The 26472-nt window shown below is 48.7% G+C and overlaps 1 protein-coding gene across 1 annotated transcript in view; it reads right to left on the reverse strand.

Annotated features, from left to right (window-relative positions):
• LOC128847462 (zinc finger protein 345-like) overlaps window positions 1-26472 on the reverse strand; it is a 430467-nt gene that overhangs the window by 37851 nt on the left and 366144 nt on the right. The gene's annotated exons all lie outside the window — the stretch shown is intronic.

The following is a 26472-nucleotide window of genomic DNA, read 5'->3' on the forward strand; positions in this document are numbered from 1 at the left end:
GCAGGGGGGCATTGCTGGCACACGATGGTGTATGCTACATTGGTGAACGTACAAGTGAATGAACCGGTGATGTTGTGGCTGATCTGGTTAGGTCCTGTGATGGTATCGCTGGTATAAATATATGGGGAGAGTTGGCATTGAAGTTTGTTGCATTGATTGGTTCCTGAGTTAGAGTTACCATGGTGCGTTGTGTGGTTGCTGGTGAGAATATGCTTAAGGTTGGCGGTTTGTTTTGTGGGCGAGGACTGGCCTGTCTCCTAAGGCCTGTGAAAGTGATGGATCTTTGTCCAGGATGAGTTGTAGATGATGATGCGTTGGAGAGGTTTTAGATGAGGACTGTAGGTGATGGCCAGTGGAGTTCTGTTGGTTTCTTTCTTGGGCTTGTCCTGCAGCAGGAGGCTTCTTGGTACACGTCTGGCTCTGTTGATTTGTTTCTTTATTTCCTCGTGCGGGTATCCTAGTTTTGGGAATGCTTGGTGAATATCTTGTAGGAGTTGGTCTGTGTCTGAGGGGTTGGAGCAAATGCGGTTATAGCTCAGCGCTTGGCTGTAGACGATGGATCATGTGGTGTGTCAGGGATGGAAGCTGGAGGCATGAAGGTAGGCATAGAGGTCGGTGGGGTGCAGTGGTGTTAACGTCACTGTCACTTATTTGTACCGTGGTGTCTAGGAAGTGGATCTTCCTTGTAGATTGGTCCATGCTGAGGTTGATGGTGGGGTGGAAACTGTTGAAATCATTCTCCAATACTTCTGTTAGTCTTTAAGGTTCCTCAGGACTCTTTGGGTATGTCTACACTACGGGAATAGTCCATATAATTCGAATTTGGGAAACAGATTGTATAAAGTCGAATGTATGCAGCCACACTAAGCACATAAATTCAGCGGTGTGCGTCCAAGTACCGTGGCTAGCTTTGATTTCTGGAGCGTTGCACTGTGGGTAGCTATCCCATAGCTATCCCATAGTTCCCGCAGTCTCCCGCGCCCATTGGAATTCTGTGTTGAGATCCCAGTGCCTGATGGGACAAAAAACATCGTCGCAGGTAGTTCTGGGTACAGCCTCACCTCCTCCCTCCCTGCATGAAAGCAACAGACAGCAGACAACCATTTCGCGCCTTTTTTCCTGGGTGAACACTGCAGACAACATACCACGGCAAGCATGGAGCCCGCTCAGCTCAAGACAGCAGTCATGAACATTGTAAACACCTCACGCGTTCTCGTGGAGTTTATGCTGAGCCAGGACCAGAAAAACGAGGCGAGGAGGCAGCGGCGGCGGCAGCGCAGCGACAAGCATGATGAGGACATGGACACTGAATTCTGTGAAACCACGGGCCCCGGTGCTTTGGAGATCATGTTGTTAATGGGGCAGGTTCTATCCATGGAGCGCCGATTCTGGGCAAGGGAAACAAGCACAGACTGGTGGGACCGCATAGTGTTGCAGGTGTGGGATGATTCCCAGTGGCTGCGGAACTTTCGCATGCGTAAGGGCACTTTCATGGAACTTTGTGACTTGCTGTCCCCTGCCCTGATACGCCAGAATACCAAGATGAGAGCAGCCCTCACAGTTGAGAAGCGCATGGCGATAGCCCTGTGGAAGCTTGCAACGCCAGACAGCTACCGGTCAGTCGGGAATCAATTTGGAGTGGGCAAATCTACTGTGGGGGCTGCTGTGATGCAAGTAGCCAAAGCAATCACTCAGGTGCTGCTACGAAAGGTAGTGACTCTGGGAAATGTGCAGGCCATAGTGGATGGCTTTGCTGCAATGGGATTCCCTAACTGTGGTGGGGCGATAGATGGAACCCATATCCCTATCTTTGCACCGGAGCACCAGGGTACCCAGTACATAAACCGCAAGGGGTACTTTTCAATGGTGCTGCAAGCACTTGTGGATCACAAGGGACGTTTCACCAACATCAACGCGGGCTGGGCGGGAAGGGTTCATGATGCTCGCGTCTTCAGGAACACTACTCTGTTTAAAGGGCTGCAGCAAGGGACTTACTTTCCGGACCAGAAAATAACCGTTGGGGATGTTGAAATGCCAGTAGTTATTCTTGGGGACCCAACCTACCCCTTAATGCCATGGCTCATGAAGCCATACACAGGCAGCCTGGACAGGAGTCAGGAGCTGTTTAACTACAGGCTAAGTAAGTGCAGAATGGTGGTAGAATGTGCATTTGGCCGTTTAAAAGGTCGCTGGCGTTCATTATTGACTCGCTCTGACCTCAGCCAAAGAAATCTCCCCATAGTTATTTCTGCTTGCTGCGTGCTCCACAATCTCTGTGAAAGTAAGGGGGAGACCTTTATGGCGGGGTGGGTTCTGATTGCGCGCAGCCAGACACCAGGGCGATTAGAAGAGCACACCAGGAAGCGCTGTGCATCAGAGAAGCTTTGAAAACCAGTTTCATGACTGGCCAGGCTACAGTGTGAAATATCTGTTTGTTTCTCCTTCATGAAAACCCGCCCCCTTTATTGACTCATTTTCTGTAAGGAACCCACCCTCCCTCTTCCCCCAGCTTGCTTTCAAACCAAATAAAGGCACTATCATTTAAAAATCATTTATTCTTTATTAATAGATTATAAAAAGAGGGAGGGAACTCGGGTTGGATTTGGGAGGAGGATAAGTGGGAAGGAAAAGGACACTAAAAAAAGGTTAAAAAAATGACAGCCTTTTGCTTGGGCTGTCCACTGGGGTGGAATGGGAAGGTGTACGGAGCCTCCCCCCCCCCCCCCCCCCCCCGCGTTCTTACACGTCTGGGTGAGGAGGATATGAAACATGGGGAGGGGGGAGGGGGTACAGAGGCTGTAGCGGCACTCTGTTTTCCTGCAGCCATTCCTGAAGCTCCACCAGACACCGGAGCATGTCTGTTTGTTCACGCAGCAGCCCCAGCGTTGCATCCTGCCTCCTCTGATCTTCCTGCCGCCACCTCTCATCTCGAGCGTCCCTCCTGTCCTCACGTTCACTCGCTTCTTTCCTATACTTTGAAACCATTTCCTTCCACTCATTCAGATGAGCTCTGTCACTGCGGGTGGATTCCATAATTTCTGCAAACATCTTGTCTCGCGTCTTCTTTTTACGACGCCTTATCTGTGATAGCCTTCGGGATGGAGGAGGGAGGCTTGAGGAATTTGCAGCTGCTGTAGGGAGGGGAAAAAGAGAGAATTGTTTAAAGAGATACATTTTGCAGAACAATGCTTATACTCTTTCACGGTGACCAACACTATTCACATTACATAGCACATGTGATTTCTATGCAAGGTCGCATTTGGCCTCTTAATACTGAGTGCCTGTGGCTTTGCTGCTAGAGATCACAGGTCCGGGCAACAGAATTCGGCTTGCATGCGGTCATGGTAAGCCATTGTCTTTCGGCTTCTGCGCCCTCCTTTCCCACATACCAAGCAAAGCCCGTAGAGTGTTGCGGTTTTTCTGTTAACATTCAGCAGCAGCAGAAAACAAACTAACCACACCCCCCCACCATGTATTCTCTGGGATGATCGCTGTACCCCTCCCCCCCACCGCGTGGCTGGTATCAGGGAAGATCCCTGCAGGGACCAAACTAACCCCCCCTGCCGCCCCCTCCCGCCATGAATTCTCTGGGATGATCACGGTACCCCTCCCCCCACCGCGTGGCTGGTAACAGGGAAGATCCCTGCTAGCCAAACGCGAAAAGCTCAGGGCCAATTTCCCATCTGCGCTTGGCTAACTGAAGGGAAGGATTTATTTTCAGCCACAGGCAAACAGCCCAGTAGGAACGGCCACCTCTGTCCCCTTAATTAAGTTCCCGTATTTCAACCAGGTTACCATGAGTGATATCACTCTCCTGAGGATTACACAGCAAGATAAAGAACGGATGTTGCTTGAATGCCAGCAAACTCCGGGACCATACGCTGCCAGGCTTTGTCAGGCAATGATACCAGATTACTTGCTGCAAGCATGGCGTGGTCAAGTGTCCTACCATAGAGGACGGAATAAGGATGCACTGCCCAGAAACCTTGTGGCAAGGCTTTTGGGGTACCTCCAGGAGAGCTTCATGGAGATGTCCCTGGAGGATTTCCGCTCCATCCCCAGACACGTTAACAGACTTTTCCAGTAGCTGAACTGACCGCGAATGCATCCCAAGTCCTCAGGGCAAAGTAATCATTAAAAACCGTTTGCTTTTAAAACAAGTTTTATATTTTAAAAGGTAAACTCACCTGAGGTCCCTTCCATGGGGTCATGGTCTTGGATACTGGGTTGGGAGGGTACTTCAGTCAGGCTGAGAAAAAGATCCTGGCTGTTGGGGAGAACGGAGTGCTGTGTGCTCTCTGCAAGCTCATCCTCCTCCTCCTCCTCCTCCTCTTCCCCATCGGCAGAATCCTCAGGTGTAGCTGATGAGACTATCCCCGACCCGGAATCCACGGTCACAGGTGGGGTAGTGGTGGCGGCCCCCCCCCCCCAGAATTGCATGCAGCTCGGCGTAGAAGCGGCATGTCTGCGGCTCTGACCCAGAGCGACCGTTTGCCTCCTTTGTTTTTTGATAGGCTTGTCTGAGCTCCTTGACTTTCACGCGGCACTGATCTGAGTCCCTATTGTGGCCTCTCTCCATCATGCCCTTGGAGATTTTTTCAAAAGTTTTGGCATTTCGTCTTTTAGAACGAAGTTCTGCTAGCACTGAATCCTCTCCCCATATAGCGATCAGATCCAGTACCTCCCGTACGCTCCATGCTGGTGCTCTTTTTCGATTATTGGCCTGCATGGTTACCTGTGCTGATGAGCTATCTGTGGTCACCTGTGCTCTCCACTCTGGGCAAACAGGAAATTCAAATGTTCGCGGGGCTTTTCCTGTCTACCTGGCCAGTGCATCCGAGTTGAGATTACTGTCCAGAGCGGTCACAATGATGCACTGTGGGATAGCTCCCGGAGGCCAATACCATCGAATTGCGGCCACACTATCCCTAATTCGAAATGTTAAAATCGATTTTGGCGCTACTCCGCTCGTCGGGGTGGAGTACAGAAATCGATTTAATGAGCCCTTTATTTCGAATTAAATGGCGTGGTTGTGTGGACGGTTGCAGGGTAAATTCGAATTAACGCTGATAAATCCGAATTAAAGTCGTAGTGTAGACCAGGCCTTTGTCACATTTTACAGATCCAGACTAACACGGTTTCCCCTCTGATACCAGTAGTAGTCTATATTTGCCTTTATCTTGTTTGAGGTTAACAATGGAATGAAACAGTTCCTATCTAGGGCTGTATTCTGTTAATTCAGAGATCAAAAGGGAATAATAACATGTAGATGAAACTTGGGTGTAATAATGTCATTGCATGTCTCTTTAAAGTTTGTGGTAAACTGTCTATGAACTTCTTTATGGATAATTACCTTATGTTAATCCATGTGGTTAATTACTGGTGATGTTTAGGAAATAGAAGGTTACTTCAAAAGCCTAGTGAACAATAGTTCTCCCAAGGACTGCCTGCTGATGAGAGGCTGCAAAAATCTGTATGAAAACTCTTGGGACCTGATCCTTTTCTCTCCGATCTTGTTAAGCTTTATTCAGAGGAAGTTTGAGTCATAAGACGGAGATCTCCAGTCCCATCTGGACTGCCCTGATATCGAACATTTTTACATGGACTATAACCTCATGAAAGGATTCTGAAAAGGACTCTTTACAATTCTAATGCACCATCTCTACAGTGAAACTGATCTAAGCACTCTATTCATGTCTGTATGTATAATGATCTTTTAACCAATACTCTCACTCTCTTTTCTTCTTTTAATAAATCTTAGTTTAGTTAATAAGAATTGGCTGTAAACGTATATTTGGGTAAGAACTGAAGTATTCATTAACTTGGTGAGTAATGCGGCAAACAGCAGAGGCTAATAGCGGGATCTGTCAGAGAGGAGGTTTGCTAAGTGTTGCATTGGGGGGCTGTGTGGGTGAGTATCTGAGTGTCTGTTGAGGGGACAGTTTGTCAGTTTGACCATGTGCTTGAGTATTTGTTTGTTTGTTTGAACAGTGTGAATTGGGAGTGCTTTGTTCCAGGTGGGCCTTGAGTGGGCCTGACTGTTATAAAAAGGCAGTCAGCAGCGAACCAGCTGAGCGGCGAACAGCGGAGGCTTGCAGAGGGAGTTTGCCTGGGAGTTCACCTCGGGAGAGGCCTCTGAGGCTTGCATCTTGCGGGCTTCTGTGAGTTGCTGCAAGAGCTGAGGAAGCTCTTAGAAGGAAGCAATTATGGAAGGTGAGCGTTCAGTTGTTGTAACCTGCACAAGTTGTGCCATGTTTGTCTTTCTTCCACAGGACAGAAGTGAGAAAGTGCAAGCTGGTCTCCATATTGGAAGAGAAGGATCGAGGTCTGGAGAAACAAGTATCGACCGTGTGTTGCATATGAGAAAACGAAGATTTCCTGGACAGACGTCAGGATATGCTTCTACGGGCACAACGTTCTGAAGATTTGGAGCAGGCTGCCCAGAGGGGACAGAGGGACGGTGAAGAAATTTGGCAGCATGTGACCTCCAGAAGAAGAAAGAGAAGCGTCCATGTACCAGCAATGGAGATACAGGTGAACAACTGTTTTCATGTTCTCTCCACAGGTACTAATGCGGAGAGTGGACTAGATGATATATCTGAGGGAAGGGAGCAGAAGGAGGCTCCACCGATTGGAAGGCATGAGATGCACTGTCCTAGGGATGGGGGTTTCAAAACCACCGCTCCCAAGAGAAGGAAGAGGGTGGTGGTGGTCAGGGACTCCCTCCTCAGGGGGACTGAGTCATCTATCTGCTGCCCCAACCGAGAAAACCGAGAGGTCTGCTGCTTGCCAGGAGCTAGGATTCACGATGTGACGTAGAGACTGCCGAGACTCATCAAGCCCTCGGATCGCTACCCCTTCCTGCTTCTCCACGTGGGCAGCAATGATACTGCCAAGAATGACCTTGAGCAGATCACTGCAGACTGCGTGGCTCTGGGAAGAAGGATAAAGGAGTTTGAGGCACAAGTGGTATTCTTGTCCATCCTCCCTGTGCAGGAGAAAGGCCTGGGTAATGACCACCGAATTGTGGAAATCAATGAATGGCTACGCAGGTGGTGTCGGAGAGAAGCCTTTGAATTCTTCGACCGTGGGATGGTGTTCCAAGAAGGAAGAGTGCTAGGCAGAGATGGGCTCCACCTAACGAAGAGAGGGAAGAGCATCTTTGCAAGCAGGCTGGATAACCTAGTGAGGAGGCCTTTAAACTAGAGTCTCCGGGGGAAGGGGACCAAAGACCTGAGGTTTGTGGGGAAATAGGATACTGGGAGGAAGCACGAGCAGGAGAGTGCAAGACGGGAGGACTCCTGTCTGAGACTTAGAAAGCGGGACAATCAGTGCGTTATCTTTAGTGCCTATACACAAATGCAAGAAGCCTGGGAAACAAGCAGGGAGAACTGGAAGTCCTGGCACAGTCAAGGAACTCTGATGTCATTGGAATAACAGAGACTTGGTGGGATAACTCACATGACTGGAGTACTGTCATGGATGGATATAAACTGTTCAGGAAGGACAGGCAGGGCAGAAAAGGTGGGGGAGTTGCATTGTATGTAAGAGAGGAATATGACTGCTAAGAGCTCCGGTATGAAACTGGAGAAAAACCTGAGAGTCTCTGGATTAAGTTTAGAAGTATGAGCAGCAAGGGTGATGTCGTGGTCAGAGACTGCTATAGACCACCAGTCCAGGGGGATGAGGTGGACGAGGCTTTCTTCCGGCAACTAGCAGGCCCTGGTTCTCATGGGAGACTTTAATCACCCTGATATCTGCTGGGAGAACAATACAGCGGTCTACAAACAATCCAGGAAGTTTTTGGAAAGCATAGGAGACAATTTCCTGGTGCAAGTGCCGGAGGAACCAACTAGGGGCAGAGCTCTTCCAGACCTGCTGCTCACAAACCGGGAAGAATTAGAAGGGGAGACAAAAGTGGATGGGAATCTGGGAGGCAGTGACCATGAGATGGTTGAGATCAGGATCCTGACACAAGGAAGAAAGGAGAGCAGCAGAATACAGACCCCGGATTTCAGAAAAGCAGACTTTGACTCCCTCAGGGAACTGATGGGCAGGATCCCCTGGGAGAATAACATGAGGGGGAAAGTAACAGAGGGGTATCCATGTTAGTCTGAATCTGTAAAAAGCAACAGAGGGTCCTGTGACACCTTTAAGACTAACAGAAGTATTGGAGCATAAGCTTTCGTGGGTGAATGCCCACTTCATCAGACACAAGATGAAGTGGGCATTCACCCACGAAAGCTTATGCTCCAATACTTCTGTTAGACTTAAAGGTGCCACAGCACCCTCTGTTGCTTTTCATAACGGGGAAAGGAGTCCAGAAGAGCTGGCTGTATTTTTAAGAATCCTTATTGAGGTTGCAGGAAAAAAACATCCAGATGTGTAGAAATAATAGTAAATATGGCAGGCACTTGGCTAAACAGTGAAATCCTTGCTGATCTTAAACGCAAAAAAAGAAGCTTACAAGAAGTGGAAGATTGGACAATTGACCAAGAAAGAGTATAAAAATATTGCTCAGGCATGCAGGAGTGAAATCAGGAAGGCCAAATCACACTTGGAGTTGCAGTTAGCAAGAGATGTTAAGACTAACTCAAGGAAAGTGTGGGCCCCTTACTGAATGAGGGAGGCAACCTAGTGACAGAGGATGTGGAAAAAGCTAATGTACTCAATGATTTTTTTGCTTCTGTCTTCACAAAAAAGGACAGTTCCCAGACTGCTGCACTGGGCTGCACAGTATGGGGAGAAGATGACCAGCCCTCTGTGGAGAAAGAAGTGGTTTGGGACTATTTAGAAAAACTGAACGAGCACAAGTCCATGGTGCCAGATGCGCTGCATCCAAAGGTACTAAAGGAGTTGGCGGATGTGATTGCACAGCCCTTGGCCATTATCTTTGAAAACTCATGGCAATAGGGGGAGGTCCCGGATGACTGGAAAAAGGCTAATGTAGTGCCCATCTTTTAAAAAGGGAAGGAGGAGGATACGGGGAACTACAGGCCAGTCAGCCTGACCTCAATCCCTTGAAAAATCATGGAACAGGTCCACAAGGAATCAAGTCTGAAGCACTTAGAGGAGAGTACAGTGATCAGAAAAGTCAGCATTGATTCACCAAGGGCAAGTCATGCCTGATTAAAATAATTGCCTTCTATGAGGAGATAACTGGGTCTGGGGATGAGGGGAAAGCAGTGAATGTGTTATTTCTTGACTTTAGCAAAGCTTTTGGTACAGTCTCCCACAGTATTCTTGCCAGCAAGTTAAAGAGGTATGGGCTGGATGAATGGACTATACGGTGGATAGAAAGCTGGCTAGATCATCGGACTCAACGGGTATTGATCAACGGCTCCATGTCTAGTTGTCAGCCCGTTTCAAGCGGAGTGCCCCAAGGGTCGGTCCTGGGGCTGGTTTTGTTCAATATCTTCATTAATGATCTGGAGGATGGGGTGGACTGCACTCTCAGCAAGTTGGCAGACGACAGCAAACTGGGAGGAGTGGTAGATACGCTGGAGGGTAGGGATAGGATACAGAGGGACCTAGACAAATTAGAGGATTGGGCTAAAAGAAACCTGATGAGGTTCAACAAGGACAAGTGCAGAGTCCTGCCCTTAGGACGGAAGAATCCCATGCACTGCTACAGACTAGGGACCGAATGGCTAGGTAGCATTTCTGCAGAAAAGGACCTAGGGGTCACAGTGGACAAGAAGCTGGATAAGAGTCAACAGTGTGCCCTTGTTGCCAAGAAGGCTAACGGCATTTTGGGCTGTATAAGTAGGGGCATTGCCAGCAGATCGAGGAACGTGATCGTTCCCCTTTATTCGACATTGGTGAGGCCTCATCTGGAATACTGTGTCCAGTTCTGGGCTCCACACTACAAGAAGGATGTGGAAAAATTGGAAAGAGTCCAGCGGAGGGCAACAAAAATGATTAGGGGTCTGGAGCACATGACTTATGAGGAGAGGCTGAGGGAACTGGGATTGTTTAGTCTCCAGAAGAGAAGAATGAGGGGGGATTTGATAGCAGCCTTCAACTACCTGAAGGGGGGTTCCAAAGAGGATGGAGCTCGGCTGTTCTCAGTGGTGGCAGACAACAGAACAAGGAGCAATGGTCTCAAGTTGCAGTGGGGGAGGTCCAGGTTGGATATCAGGAAAAACTATTTCACTAGGAGGGTGGTGAAACACTGGAATGCGTTACCTAGGGAGGTGGTGGAATCTCCTTCCTTAGAGGGTTTTAAGGTCAGGCTTGACAAAGCCCTGGGTGGGATGATTTAGTTGGGATTTGGTTCTGCTTTGAGCAGGGTGTTGGGCTAGATGACCTCTTGAGATGCATTCCAACCCTGATATTCTATGATTCTATGATCCTTTAGGATTGGTAGAACTTTTTATAAAATGAACAAGATTTTCAGTAATCCCCATCATGTTTAACTGGGCTGTCTTGGAGGGAGCGCCAGGTTGGGTTGCTTCAAGGGAGCTGTGCTTTGGCCTGTGTAGCCCAGTAAGGTATTGTAAAAGCTGTCTTGTTGCTGGCTTGGTGAATCCAAGAATTGGAATATCCACCAATTTTGAGGATTGACTGCCCCATTCTTTGCAGTTTACCTTAACTGAGCAATCTCAGTATGCCCCCACCCCACAAGATCATGGTCATAACTTCATATATGCCTTGCTTGTCAGAAAAGTTTCATTCAGTGATCGCACCTCATTAAACATCAGAGAACCCACCCAGGTGTGAGAGACCCTAGGAGTAGCTTGACTGCAGGAAAAGATTCAATCCGAATTCACACATCCGTGAACTGCAAAACAGAGAGACCGTGAATGCGGGGGAAGCTACATTTCGTGTTCCCTGAGTATCAGGCATCTGCAAATCAACGCAGAGAAGTGACTGCTGAGATGTTCTCAGTGTGGGAAATGCTCCAAGTGGAGCAAACGCCCTGTTGGACATTACAGACTCCTCCTCACAGCAGGGAAATTCTCTCAGGGCCCTGACTAGGGCTGGCCCTGGTGACAAACCCATTTCCTTTTTCCCAAACACATCAGGGGCATTTGGCTCCCAAGGATCCAGCTGTCCATGGCTGGGGTGAGGATACAGGAGCAGCCGAACATCAGCTGGTCAGTGACCCACTGGCTCTGCCTAGTCTAAGCAACCCCAGGCAGAGGTGGCAAAGTCCCCATGAGCCCCTCCTCCCTGCTGCAGCCCTGTCTGCTGAGCTGATGGGCTATAGGTGGGGGAAGGGGGAGAGAGAAACTCCTCCAGACGCTCCCTCTGCCGGGCTGAAGTTCCCCCCTCTCCCTTCCCCTCCCAGCCAGGATCCCCCTGCTGTGGCGATGAGGAGAAGAACCCTTGGGCCAGGCCCCACCTTCACTCTAGACCCCTTTCCCCATCCCCCATCTTCCACCAGCCCCTGAGCTGGGGTCCCCCGCTGACCTGGAACTGTCCCCTGCAGAGGGAGTGTCCCTGGGACTGGTAACTCCTCCACTCCCCGAATCCACCAGGACATTGGTCTCTGGGGGATCAAATGTTAAGGGGGCAGGGTGATGGGTTCTGGGGAGGACACTGAGGATTGTATGGCTGGGGCTGGTGGAGCTGGGAAGCAGCGGGAGCTGGGTGCTGAGGTATCAAGTGTTTGGGGATCATGGGATAAGAGGCGAGCGAGAGCCAAAGGGGTAGCGAGGTGCTGCTTCTCATCACTCACCCCCTCTGCCCCTTCTCCCTGCCTCCTCTGCATTCAGACAGTACCATTATCAGAGCCTGGTTTCCACATGGTCTTTTCTTCTAAGCCTGGATTTCCCACATCTGCTACAGCAGCATCAGCCTCTGAGAAGGAAGCAGCATTGCCTAGTTGATAGAGCTCTGGCCTGGGACTCAGGAGTCTACTGGGAATAAATGAGGAGTGATCATATCAGCCTCTTAGTGTCTGTCTAGAGCAGGAAAATTGGTTGAGATTATCTAACGTGTCTCCTTTGTTCCTCCACTCCTTTTTCTAGTCTAAACTGACCCTTAGCAGTTTATTCCCATCTCCCATTAGCAAAGTGATTGTTCGAGTCACTAAGTGCCCCCTATGGAGTGAGATTGTCTCATTCCCAGACATCCTCACATTGCTCCAGATTATGCTGAAAAGCATTGAATTATTTTGTGTTGTTTCTCCCTTATACACCAGCATTCAAGAGATTCTAAAAGAGCTGGAGCAGGGATAGTAAAATAATGTGGTGTTTTACCTTCTGTATTATTGCAGAGAGTTGGATTGAGTCCGGGGGATTCCCTCCTCCCCCCATCAACCTCACACTTCTTTTCTTGAACAGCCTCTGCCCAAGCCATGGAGAGTTTATCGTTTTCCCATTCTACCCCTCCACCTTCATGTGTGTCATTTACCACAGTGTCCTTTTCCACCATGCTTAGGAATCAGGGTTTGATTTCTTTGATCCTCACTGAAGCCCCTGAGCACTTGAGACAAAAATGTCACATTCCTGAAGGGGGAATTCAAATGAACCCCAAAGCACAGTTTGAGCTTCAATCCCTATTGCTAAAGTGGCATCTGGAGTTTTTCCAGACAAATCCAGATAATTTGTAGATAGGAAGTTTTTGGTGAGGTTTGTCTTTTTTTCCTCTTTTTTTTAACATTACAATAATGCTAAAACTTTTATCAATAACTGTCATAACTATAAAGGGAAGGGTAACAGCTGTCCTGTGTACAGTACTATAAAATCCCTCCTGGCCAGAGATTCCAAAATCCTTTTCCCTGTAAAGGGTTAAGAAGCTCAGGTAACCTGGCTGGCATCTGACCAAAGGACCAATAAGGGGACAAGATACTTTCAAATCTTGGGGGGGAGGAGGCTTTTGTTTGTGCTCTTTGTTTTGGGAGGGTGTTCAGTCTCGGGATTGAGAGGGCCCAGACATCAATCCAGGTTCTCCACATCTTTCTAAACAAGTCTCTCCTATTTCAAACTTGTAAGTAAATAGCCAGGCAAGGCGTATTAGTTTTCCTTTGTTTTCTCAACTTGTAAATGTACCTTTTAATAGAGTGTTTATCTTTGTTTGCTGTACTTTGAACCTAAGACTAGAGGGGAGTCCTCTGAGCTCTTTAAGTTTGATTACCCTGTAAGGTTAATTTCCATACTGATTTTACAGAGATGATTTTTACCTTTTTCTTTAATTAAAAGCCTTCTTTTTAAGAACCTGATTGATTTCTCCTTTTTTTAGATCCAAGGGGGTTGGATCTGTATTCACCACCAGTTGATGGGAGGAAGGACGGGGAATGGTTAATTTCTCCTTGTTTTAGATCCCAGGGGGGTTGGAACTGTATTCACCAGGAGTTGGTGGGAGGAAGGAGGGGGGATGGTTAATTTCTCCTTGTTTTAAGATCCAAGGGGTTTGGATCTTTATTCACCAGGGAATTGGTGAAGGTTTCTCAAGGCTTCCCAGGGATGGGAATTCTTGGGATGGTGGCAGCGGACCAGAGCTAAGCTGGTAGTTAAGCTTAGAAGTTTTCATGCAGGCCCCTACATTTGTACCCTAAAGTTCAAAGTGGGGATACAGCCATGACAATAACACAGCAAAATAATGCGACAGTGCTGAGTAAAGCCGGTTTAGCCTGTTCAGAAGGAAATGGGTAAAATTGTTCTCCAGATTTTGAGCCTTAAGATTCTCTTGGATTTCACTTCATGAATGGGAAAGTGGTTTGTAGCTCACCCTCGTTTGTAGAGTTTTTTTCTTCTATTTGGTGAAGGCTGTTCTGTCACGTATTTTGATATTAAATTAGTTTGACAGGATGTAACTCAGATTTATTGGGGACTTCAAAAGACAAATGATCACTTGCCACAATGCGCCTTTCTGATTTTCTTTTCACATTTCCCTAGCTTTTGTCATGAGATTTTCTTCTCCTTTGAACAATGAAAATGATCAGTATCTATCAGCAAAAACATTTGCGGATGAGTGCTGGATATGCACTCTGGGAATCAGAGACTGAAATGGGGAAGGAAGTTACTGCCTGATCACTGCAGAGATTTGAGATACAATCAGGATGGGAAGAGGGTGGGTGGGTGGACAGGGCCTTGAAAGGGTACTGTGACATTATCTGATTAAAATATGACCATGGTAGATCATTGTTGCTACCATTGTTATATAATCAGTGAATCTTATACAAAGTGTGCTGAGTAAGGTGTCAATGGAGAGGGTATGATTTGCTGAATATGATTATGCTATTTGTATGTATGTACCATTTTTATATTTGAGATTATGACTACTGGCTGTATACCTGTATTTCAAAAATGTTTGCTCCTGGGTAACACCCACAAGGTTTTTCACCTGTACATCTTGGAGGAACTATTCAAGTTCAGTGCCCCATCAAAAGAACACTTAACTCACAATGGCAGATGCCCACCTACGCTGCACAGACTTTCCTGTGAACGTTCCATCTGAAGTATAGGTAATGGCCTGTACTGTGAGTGACTGAATGAAATCAGACATGGACATGTGACTTGCCCATGTGACTCCAAATACCTCTTGTTACTGTGGTTTTTCACAGTGAGAACAATGGGGTTCCCTTCACTTGAGAGAAGCTATAAAAGGCACTGGAAACATCTCCGTTTTGCCTTTTTCCTGCTCAAACCTCTGGACTATGGACTTATACTAATGGGAGCATTCTAACCAAAGAAGTGAGGATTTCCAATGATTCGGAAGCCACCAGAGACTTGATTTAAGCTGGCAGTTTATTCCATCACTGTTACAAGCCTAAGCCAAGAACTTTGCATTTATTGTATGTATTTGATTCCTTTAATAAATTTTAACTCTCAACTTTCCTTTCCAGAGAGACTGCAGAGCTAGAATTGATATGCAAACTAGACACAATCAACTCCGGTTTGAATAAGGACTGGGAATGGCTGAGCCATTACAAACATTGAATCTATCTCCCCTTGTAAGTACTCTCACACTTCTTATCACACTGTCTGTACTCGGCTAGCTTGATTATCACTTCAAAAGTTTTTTTTTTTTTTTTCTCTTAATTAATTGGCCTCTCAGAGTTAGTAAGACAACTCCCACCTGTTTATGCTCTCTGTATGTGTGTATATATATCTCCTCATTATATGTTCCATTCTATATCCATCCGAAGAAGTGGGCTGTAGTCCACGAAAGCTTATGCTCTAATAAATTTGTTAGTCTCTAAGGTGCCACAAGTACTCCTGTTCTTCTCAACTTTCCTTCTTTTTCATAAATAAGCCTTTAGATTTTAGATACTAAAGGATTGGCAACAGTGTGATTATTGGGTAAGATCTGAGTTATATATTGACCTGGGTGTGTGGCTGGTCCTTTGGGATCAGAAGAACCTGCTGTTTCATGAAATTGGTTGTAAATAACCAATCATTAAGTTCAGAGTTTTTGGTGGTGATATAAGGGCTGGAATGCCTAAGGAAACGGCTTTTTGGATGTCTTGTTAGCCAATGTGGTGAAACAGAAGTTTACTTTTGTTGCTGGTTTGATATATGTCATGGGAGAATAATCACCAGTTTTGCAGTGTGTCTGCCCCATTTCTCTGCAATTTATCCTGAATTTGGAATTTTCAGTTGTGACCCATGGAGGCACTGTTACAGGCACTGTTTGTTCTTGGGAGCCAGAGAGCTGAGGCTGAGAACTGTGAACTCACTTCACATGTCCCAGAGAGGGAGGAAATGTCCTACGAGTGCTGTGTGAAGTCGTCCTTGAACTCTAAAGGGCTACCAATGAAGTCCCAATAGGATTGATGTGGAGAGGGGTCAGCGTCTTCCCATTGCTGAGAGGAGGAGGGAGGGCAAATGCCTCTCTCATGGATTGTTAGGGCTTTTCTACCAGCTTTCACTTGTTCCTCTTCCCTGGGGCGCGTGTGTGGCTGGAGCAGCAATGTGCTGGGCTGGGTATGAAATGCACCGTGTGGAGCTGGGCGTTGGATGGAGATGGGGGGGATTTAGCTTTTATTTCTTGCTTTGAAAAGAATAAAGTAGAATTTAATTTCTCAAACGCCCACTGTCCCTTGTCTTCAATAATGGGGGGAAGGGGAAATGGTCTTTAAGGGCTCCGAGGTTAGGGTGACCAGATGTCCTGATTTTATAGGACAGTCCTATTTGGGGTCTTTTTCTTCTGAAAGCTCCTATTACCCCCATCCTCTGTCCTGATTTTTCACATATGCTGTCTGGTCACCCTATCCCAGGTTTTCTGGTTGTCACCCATTGATGCAGCTGGGGAAAAGGCTGCTATCATTCTGGAGTGTATTAATGTGAGTGTTGTATGTCAGTTGCGGGAGGTCGTTGTCCCGCTCTGCTCGGCCCTAGGGAGGCCTCAGCTCGAGTCTTGTGTCCAGTTCTGGGCACCACACCTTAGGAAAGATGAGGACAAATTGGATCAAGTCCTGAAGAGAGCAACAAAAATGGTAAAAGGTTTAGAAAACCCGACCTGTGGAGGAAGGTTAAAAGCAGTGGGTCTATTAGTCTTGAGAAAAGCAGACTGGGGATGTTCTGCAGCCATGCTAAGGGCTGGGGATCAGTTGTGACTGGGCACCAGTTGTGATCCATGGCCACTGAAGGTAGGAGGAGAAGTAAAAAGTGTTAAACTGCAGGAAGGGAGATTTAGGTTAGAGGTTACAAAAACTTTCAACCATGCGGGTATTTAAGCTCTGGAATAGATTCCAAAGGAGCTTGTGGAATCCCCGGCATTGGACGGGGGTCGGTTGTTTGTTTTCTTTTCTTTTTTTAAGCCCCTTAGAGGTGTTATTTTGCCATCCTTGAGATCCATAGACTGCAGGTTCTGGCTATGACGTTTCCTCAGGGATCCCCGGACTGTGAATATCCTTGTTACCCCCCTGCCTCAGTGCGAGGGGGACGTCCTTCCGCTGAACTGGGTGTCAGTTCCCTGTCACCTCCAGCCTTTAGCTCCCCAGACAAACTGCCCAAGGCTCTGCCAGTCCTTACTTTGCCTTGCAGGTTAACACTAGGCACAACCTTGTCTTGGAGCTTCTCCATCATGTCCTTCTCTAGTGTCCAGCCCCTCTCCACTGGAAACTCAAATGCCCAGGTAAGCCAGCCCCAAAGGGACAATACCAACTGGTTTGATTCAATAGAGGATCAGCCCCAAAATAACATCACAGCTCTGAGATATAGTTTTAGTGAAAACAAACAGGAGTTTATCAATTAAGATTTAAGAGATAATGAGTGAAGAAATAAGACCAACAGGTTACACATCGAACACCAGGTATAACAGTCTGAGTTTAACAAGTAAAATCCATGGCTAAAGCGTTCTTCCAGGGTCACCAGCCACCTTTGTTGGGATCCCCCTTTTCATGAATGCAAAACGCACTCTCCCGTTTGCTGCCTGAAGGATTGCAGGGTGTGGTTTTTGTGCCCCAGTTATAGTCCAGTAAACCACTGATGTGCCCCCCCCCATTGTTTGTTCTCCAGTGTGGTCTTTCTGTTGGTCCTATATGCAAACTGGGCCTCCAATGTGTTCACCTACAATGCTTCATATGAATGGGGAGACAAATGAGTAGGTATCCCTTTGTCTGGCAAACCATATTTCTCACCCCTGCTTTGATTCAGACGTTAAAACATATTTCCCAGAATATAAACGAAGTTCCTTAAAGATCATCTGCCCACACTTCTTGTAAGGCTCATAAGGAACAATGTGACATGAGCCTTTATTAGCGACCTCACGGCAGCACTTTAACATGCCTTGTGTGGTCGCGGTGCAGTGCTGGGAAAGAGCTCTCCCAGCGCTCTAAAAACCCACCTCCACGAGGGGCCGAGCTACCAGCCCTGGTGCACTGTCTACACTGGTGCTTTACAGCACTGCAACTTGCTGCGCTCGGGGGTGTTTTTTCCCAACCCGAGCGAGACAGTTGCATCACAGTAAATTGCCATTATAGACAAGCCCTTAGTGACTCTAACAATCACTCTGCTAACGGGGGACTGTAATAAACCACTAAGGGTCAGTCTAGACTAGAAAAGGGGGAGGAGGCACAGAGGAGATGCACTAGCTAATCCCAACCACTTTTCCTGCCCTAGACAGACACTCAGAGGCTGATATCACTCCCCATTTATTCCCTCTCTGGAAGGCACAGATTTGTCTCAGGACACCCCACAAGCTGCTGTCAGAGTTGGGAATAGATCTTAGGTCTCCTGAGTCCCAGGCCAGTGCTGCTGCCCTCTCTGAGGCTGATGTTGTGTAGCAGAGGTTGGAAATCTAGGCTTCCAAGAAAAGGTCCTGTGGAAACCCATCTCTCCTAATGGTGCGGTCTCAATGCAGAGTGGGCAGGGAGAATGGGCAGATGGGTGTTACCGGGATCCTAGTGGGGAGTCAGCTATGGTCACTTAATTAGGGTGAACTGCAAAGAATGGGGCAGAAAATCCTCATCGAGCTGGTGGATATTCCAATACTTAGATTTACCAAGCCAGCATAAAACAGTTTCTTTATTACCTTACTGGTTACTCAGAAGTCCAAACAACATAGTTTCCTTAAAGTGATTCAGCCACAGCCCTCCATCCAGGTACCCACGTTAAATATGATGAAAATTTCTGTAAATCTTATCTCATCGTGTAAAACAAAAGATTCTACCAATCCCAAAGGATCGGATACATTACCTCCCAGGTTAAAGAATGATTCAGATTTTAACCAAATACACGCTACAGCCAATTCTTATTAACTAAACTAAAATTTATTAAAAAACAAAAGGGAGAGAGTATGGTTAAAAGATCAATATACACGCAGACATGAGTTCAATGTGTTGAGGTGCAGATTTCTAGCAAAGATGATGAGCTTTGGGGTTGCAAAGAGTTCTTTCAGAAATAGTTCATATAGTATAGTCCAATGTCCAAATCTCATATTCAGGGCATACCAGCATAACTGGGACCTCAGTCTTGCGACTCAAACGTCCCCTGATGAAGCCTAAGCAGATCTGAGATGACAGAATCAGGACCAAGGATCTTTTCTACAATGTCATGTCTTCTTCACAAGTTGGAGTTCCTCCGGGAACAAAAGGTAATTAGCAGACTTTGAAGGAGGTACTTAGCTATAGAATTAACATAAGGCCATTTGCTTGTTCCTCCACCATTCACAGATTATTTGCTATACATTGCAAAGAGAGATGAATACAGAGATATTCCGTGTTTACAATTCATTTACATAATAGGATGTTCTTTTGATCTCTGACCTATCAGAATCCAGCATAGACAGGGACTGTTGATTACATTGTGGACCCTACTCATACATATGTAAATACACAAAAACACAAACATTATCTCCCCACATGTCTTTTGAGGGTTATTTAGTTTGCAGGATGTTTAACCCTTTCTAGCCATGCATCACACCCCTAAGGTGAGACAGGTGTGGAAGGCAAAATAAGAGCTCCTGGATACCCTTTAAGGATCTTCCAACATTGAGCTGTGTTTATATTGAATTCTTTGTAAGGCCAATTTATTGAGGCATGCTTTGGCCCCAGCCAGGAACTTAGTCCCTACTTTGTGAAACACTTTAGTGGTTCCAGGGTTCGGTCTATGTGTTGACTTAACATAGCCATTGATGTTCTTCAGAGAGCACCTACTCTGGCCTTCAGCCATGAAGGCTGTGAGGTGTTGTATCTCATTTTCCCCTTTTGCACAGCAGTTCAAGCTTGTAGTGGTTTTTCTGCTGTGTACTGTTTCAAGATTAGATACGGGCACTAACTGTGAAATATCAGTATCACCAGGCCTTTTCACATAAAATGTGTTGTCATGTAATGAAACCATGAAGGCTATAACCATGAAGGCTTTTACAATATAATGAGTTCCTATGTATCACTCCTAACATGTTCAAGGGTTTTTCCAAAAAGCCCTGCATAGTGTTAGCATTAGCATTAGCATTAACATTAACAACAAATTTATTACAAGTGTATATTCACAATCATTTTTGTTATGCCTTTGGCTCAATACCATTGGGGTTTTGGCATTTTAGGGTTAACCTGTCTTTATTAGCATGATAAATTTTTTCCCTTTCTCCTGTTCCTGAGGGTCAAAATCTGAACTCTTTTGTGTAACAGAATCCACTGGCTGACTGGTGAATCCTCTTTGCTAATGGCTATGGCAAGTCTTTCTCCCCCCAGTCAACCAGGTAATTTATATCAACACAGACACTAGCTTGTTTAGTAGTTTTCAGATCCTCAAGCTTTACCAATTCAAAGGCTGGACTCTGTGTTAAAGAGATACCAGCCATTTTCACTAGCATGTTAGACTCAAGGTTCTTTTGTCCTTCCATTACCAACCTCTGCTTCCACATGGAATCAGATGTCAAGTCCACTTAGAGACTAAAAGTCATGTTCAAATTGTCTAGAGATGAGAGTTTGCTGCTCTCCCCTGCATCCTTGTGGATTCAGTTATAAGGCTGTTCAGCTCTGAAAAACCAGGAACCCGATCTTTCCACCGTACCTGAGTCACAGACTGCTTACTTAATGAATCGACATGGAAACATTAATGTTCCAACAACACTGTCTCCCCAACAAGCTGGCTAAGCTTATAGGGTTGTTCAAACTCCCTAAATTTTTTTTCATAAGAAATCTTTTCCAAGCTATGCACAGCTGGTCCTTCTGAAGCAAGGCCAGTGGATTCATACAGCTTTGAAAGATTCTGGTCATTAGGCACTGTAGCGAGGCGGTGTGGTTCCCTGCCGCCCCAGAGAGGGACGAGCCTCTCCGGACACCAAAGTGGGCAGAGCCAGCGAATCCTGCGCCCGTCCCCCAGAGGTCAAGGCGCAGGACAGGAAGCATAAAAGCCCAACTCCAGAGCTCACTAGAGGAGCAGTCGCCAGAGAGGCCAGATGCCTGTGGCCTAGCTCCTGGTTGGGAGACCCCGCAACCGGCGGCGGACCCGAAGACTGGCCTGAGCTGCTGACGTCTGACGCTGACCAGAGCCTGGAGGAGATGCCAAGCCTGCCCGCCGCCAGTCACCCAGAGGAACTGCCAAGCCTGCCCCCCGCCAGTTACCCAGAGGAGCTGCCAAGCCTACCCCTCGCCAGTTACCCAGAGGAGCTGCCAAACCTACCCCTCGCCAGTTACCCTGAGGAGCCCATGGTGCTTGACCCCCTGCAGGGACACTATTCGGACCTAGTCTGGCTGCAGCACTGCCAGAGCCTACGTCAGTGTGTTGTGACCAGGATCCCCTCCGACTCACTGAGCAGCCAGCCTTCACACCGGAGAGCTCCAGACCCAACTGCTCATGCCTCAATGTCACCAACGAGCCATAATGAAACTCGCCTGTGACATCCCGACCGCAGGGCCCTTGGGCCGCGAAAAGACCCTCGCCCAAATTCTGACGCGGTTCTTCTGGCCCGGTGTGCACCAGGAGGTGAGGAACTACTGTAGTTCCTGTCCGTAATGTCAGCTACCTACTCCCCCACGGACTCCCAAGGCCCCGTTGATTCCCATACCCATTGTAGAAATGCTGTTGAGCGAGTAGCCATGGATTTGGTGGGCCACTGTCTGAAAAGCATTGCTGGGTTTCAGTACATGCTGGTCATCATGGATTATGCCACCCGTTTCCCCGAAGCAATCCCACTACAGAGCATCACCGCCCAAACCATCGCTGACGAACTCGAGAAGGTCTTTGCCTGCGTGGGCCTGCCCTGGGAAATCCTCACTGACCAGGGCACCAAGTTCACCTCCTAGCTGCTGCGGCAGGTGTGCAACCTACTGGGGATTAAGTAGCTGTGCATCTCCATCGATCACCCACAAACTGATGGCATGGTGGAGCTGTTTAACCGTACCCTGAAGGACATGCTGCGCAAGTTTCCCCGAGACGACCTAGGCCGGTGGGATCACCTACTCCCGCCCTTGATTCTGGCAATCTGTGAGCACTTCCAGCCAGTGCTCCTTAAAAAAAACCAAAACCCCACACAGGTCATGTCTCCCTTGACACATTCCCATGCCTCCCTTGGCAGGCCCTCCCCATAGATTGCAAACAGACCTACAGGCCAATAGTCTGATTCTCCTCTCACAACAACTTCACACTGGTGTAGACAGGTCACGTGGCTCCAGTGGGATTACTCCTGACTAGCACCGGTATGAGGGAGAGGAGGATGAGCCCGGGAGCCTAATCAGACTGTTCCTGGTTTGTACTGGGGTCAGGGAGAGGGGCACAAGTTTTCAGAGAGTTTTATCTCTATGGGAAGTTTGAGGCGCCTGTGACAGAGATGGGGTGACCTCACTGTGCATTCCCATCCCAGAGCAAGTCTGCATTGTGTTACTAGATTTTCCCATTACTTTGGGGTATGCTCATTTATTCGGGATACTCCTCTGGGGAAGGGCGTTCTGTAATCCTCTCAATGTACTGCTTGTGTCATTTATGTTTACATATGGAGCTCTACTTCTCCCTTCTGCAAGTCCCCTCCCAATGGAACTATCTTGCAGGACCTAGGGTCCCTAGGGCTGGGTTACTCCCACCCCAGAACCGGATGAACAACCACACGTACATTAACAGAGCAAGTCTGAGCGGACCGGGTCAATCAGCACTGTCAAGCTGACCCCTTATATGTCTCTGGACTCACTGGGCTGGAGGAAGCAGCACTTTCAAGCTATCTCTCCTTATATGCCCCTGGGCTCCATGGACTGGGTCAAGCAGCACTTTCAAGCTGTTACCTTTATGCATCCCAAATTCAGCATGTCCGTATCCCCACTCCCCCAATACAATTGTACTGGCAGTAACCTACTCGATGAGCAAACCCCACAGTATTTTGGGCGCTGCAGGGATCTTTAGCTTAGGTAAAAGAAACGTTGCTGTAGAGTGAGTGGGGGAAGCTAAAAACACAAATGAGTAAAGTTCAGCAAGAGAGAGAGAAGCAACCAACTTAACCATAGAAGTTATTTATTGAATAATAGTAATAACTACACAAGGAGGACTAAACCAACATAACATACATGATTAAAAGTTAAAACCTAAGGTAGAAAGGAAAACAGAGAGAGAGAGAGAAAGAGGGGGGGGTCTCACCCACTCCATGAGGCTTGAACTGGTCAGGGTTCCCAGATGATGGTGGTAGCTGAGGGTTCTGAATGCTGGAGACAGGCAGAGCCCTCAGCACGATCAGTCAGGAGATGGAGTTCCAGTGGAACTGATGCATAGTGTGGATCTAAGCATCAGAACCCTGATTAGAGGGTGAGTAGGGATTTTTGTAGAGAAATTACAATGGTTCAAGGGAGAACACTAGATTTGTTTATAGGTAAGCTGATGACTCAAGGGTTTTCTTTAGACTAGACAATAGGAGCTAATCACTCTTGGCTATGGGTGATGTTTTCTTCCAGGGAGCTCACAATGCAACAAAGGCCTGGTCCCCACTAAGCCCCCAATTTGGACTAAGGTACGCAAATTCAGCTATGTTAATAACGTAGCTGAATTCGAAGTACCTTAGTCCGAACTTACCGCGGGTCCCGACGCGGCAGGAAGGCTCCCCCGTCGATGCCGCGTACTCCTTTCGCCGAGCTGGAGTACCGGCGTCGACGGCGAGCACTTCCGGGATCGATTTATCGCGTCTTAACCAGATGCGATAAATCGATCCCAGAACATCAATTGCCTGCCGCCGGACCCTCCGGTAAGTGTAGACGTACCCTAAGCTGCTTCAGCATTTGGATATCAATTAAGGATTCATTACTAGAATTGGTCTGATAACTGCTGAGCTGCGTGTGTGTGCAGGCGTAGGTTCATTAGCATCCGGAGCAGAGATTCCCAGGATGCAGTGCTTCCCTGCTTTTTCTGGTCCCAGAGTTCAGTGTGGTTCTCTGTTCTCCATTCTGTATGTAAATTGAGATGTCTTCCTGTCCCATCTTTCAAGCAGATGAGGCTAGGGGAGTTGTCTTTGCTCTCCATTCTGTATGTTAATGGAGATGTCTTAATCTTGTCACCCTTGTCAGGAGGGGTCTATGTGTCTCTCCCAACACCCTTCACTGCTCTCTGCAAGTTTTCTTTTTCTGATGGGTTTTGGTTTAAGCAGAGGCTGGGGGTGGTCTTTCATGAGTCTGGCTGGATACTGCACCCTGGTTCCCCAGGAACACTGAGGTGTCTGGTATCACCTCTGCCCAACCCTGTCCTCTCAGCAATCAGCAGATGCTGCCCCTCCCCACAACATTCCTCTTGGGCAGGATTTACAACATTCCAATTCAGGCTTGGCTTGACCGGACACTCGCAGGAGAATTCCTGTCTCTCTCTGGCTCTGATGCAGCGAGATCACAGTTCTCTGCCTCACCTCTCCAGCTCTGAAGAGCAAACCGAGCATTTTCCCACCTATGTTCCTCTCCATCTGCCACCCTCTCTCCCCAGGGCTGGTGCAAGGATATTTTGCACCCTAGGCGAAACTTCCACCTTGCGCCCCCCCGGCACATCAGTTCATTGAGGGGCAAATCACAATAAGCCTTTATAGTCCCCAGGGGCCAGCCGTGGCCAGGGGCTGCTCCCCAGACCAGGTTTCCCCCTCCCCACCCCTGAACTCAGCTGGAGGGTGCAAAGCCCCCCGTGAGCCTTCCCACCCCACTCCAGCAGCCCCGGCCCGACCCCACTCACTGGCTTTGCCAGGCTTGGGCCGCTGCAGCAGCTCGGCAGGGAGGGGCCGCCTTCCGGAGGTACTGGAGAGCCAGAGCATCCCGCTAGTGGTGGCAGTGAGCCCCAGCACAGTGCAGGGGGGCAGCAGCCCTGCAAAGGAGGTGGCACGGCAAGCGGGGAGCAGCCACCAGGGCCGGCTCCAAGGTTTTTGCCACCCCAAGCAGCCCCCCCCCCAAAAAAAGGCGCAATCGCGATCTGCAGTGGCAATTCAGCAGAGGTCCTTCGCTCTGAGCAGGAGTGAGGGACCCTCCGCCAAATTGCCGCTGAATAGCTGGACGTGCCACCCCTCTCCAGAGTGGCCACCCCAAGCACCTGCTTGCCAAGCTCGTGCCTGGAGCCGGCCCTGTCAACCACACCTCCTGCCCAGGCTGCAGCCCGGTGCCCCTCCTCCCCTTGGGAGCTCCTGAAGGCTGCAGCAGATGCATGTGGGCGCCAGCGCCCCATGCGACCCACAGCTGCCCACTTGCCGTGCTTGGGCTCTGCAGCTCCTGGGAGTGTGAGCCACCACCGCCACTGCCCCTCCCGGAGCAGGCTCCGGGCCCTGCGCCCTGGCGGCGGCTCACATGCCCGGGAGCCGCAGATCCCAAGCGTGGTGAGTGAGGAGCCGGGGGGCGCATGGGGGCTGCCGACCACATGCATCTGCTGCAACCTGCAGGAGCCCCCGGATGCGGGTGTTACCCGGGGTTATTTCAACCCAAAGCTCTTGGTAACTGTTACTCTGTGCAAGGAGGTGTCAGGAAATAAATCAGGGGAGACACGGCCGGCGACTGATCGATGGCTGGCACAAACAGGACAACACAAGATTGCTTTCACTTAAAGCTAAACTTTACTAGTCTCAAGCACTTACACACGTCCGCAACAGGTTAGTAAAACACCCCCAACCCTCGATAATTACCAAAGCTCAGTATTGATTAAGCAGGTGTGGGTCTTTCCAGAACCTGCAGCCTTGAGACCCTTGAGACCTTGAGACATTCCTGAGGGTACATCCTGCTCTTTTCAAATGAATGTATCAGCAACTTTAACACAATTCTTATCAGGACGGATGCGGGGTCAAGCTGCCCTTTCTGTGGCACCCAAAACCCCCTCCCCTTCTGTTTTGGCCAAGTTGAGATTGCTAAATGGAAAATTTACAGCTTGCTGACGGCGTTGCTTTTAACAATAAGCCCAGGGCAGGTGCAAAGAAGCTTTACGCCCTAGGCGAAATTTCCACCTTGCGCCCCCCTCTCACCCAGCTAATCCTGCCCCCCCATGGCAGCTAACCCAACCCCTGCCTGGAAGCCTCCCCAGTAGCAGCTATTCCCCCTCTGCAGCTAACCCCGCCCAGGGAGAACCCTCCCTCTCTGCGGTAGCTAACCCCGCCCAGGGACCCCCCTCAGCTCACCTCGGCTCTGCCTTCTCTGCTGAGCACGCGGGCGCCGCTCTAATTCTCCTCCCCTCCCAGGCTTGCGACGCTGATTGGAGGAGACTTAGAGCGGGGGCTGTGTGCTCAGCGGAGGAGGCAGAGTGGAGGTGATCTGGGGCGGGCAGCGGTTCCCCTGTGCGTCCCCCCTGTTACTGCAGGCGGTCCTCCCCGCATCCCCGCTCCCGCCCCAGCTCACCTTCACTCCACCTCCTCACAGGGGTGGCAAGTTTGTAGAAATTTTGGTGGTGCCCAGAACCCGCTCCTGCTCAAACTCCGCCCCCAACCTGCCCAAGGCTCTGGGAGGGAGTTTGGGTGAGGGAGGAGATCTGGCGTGCAAGCCCTAGGCTGGGGCAGGGGATTGGGGTGCAGACTCTGGGAGGGAGTTTTGGGATGGGAGGGGTGCAGAGGGATGGGGTGCAGGGGTGAGGGCTGTGGGGTGTTGCTGCAGATGAGGGGTTTGGAGTGTGGGAGGGGCTCAGGGTGAGAGTAGTGGTGTAGGGGGTGAGG

The sequence above is a fragment of the Malaclemys terrapin genome, chromosome 13, assembly GCF_027887155.1.
Source record: "Malaclemys terrapin pileata isolate rMalTer1 chromosome 13, rMalTer1.hap1, whole genome shotgun sequence".
Taxonomy (NCBI): domain Eukaryota; kingdom Metazoa; phylum Chordata; order Testudines; family Emydidae; genus Malaclemys; species Malaclemys terrapin.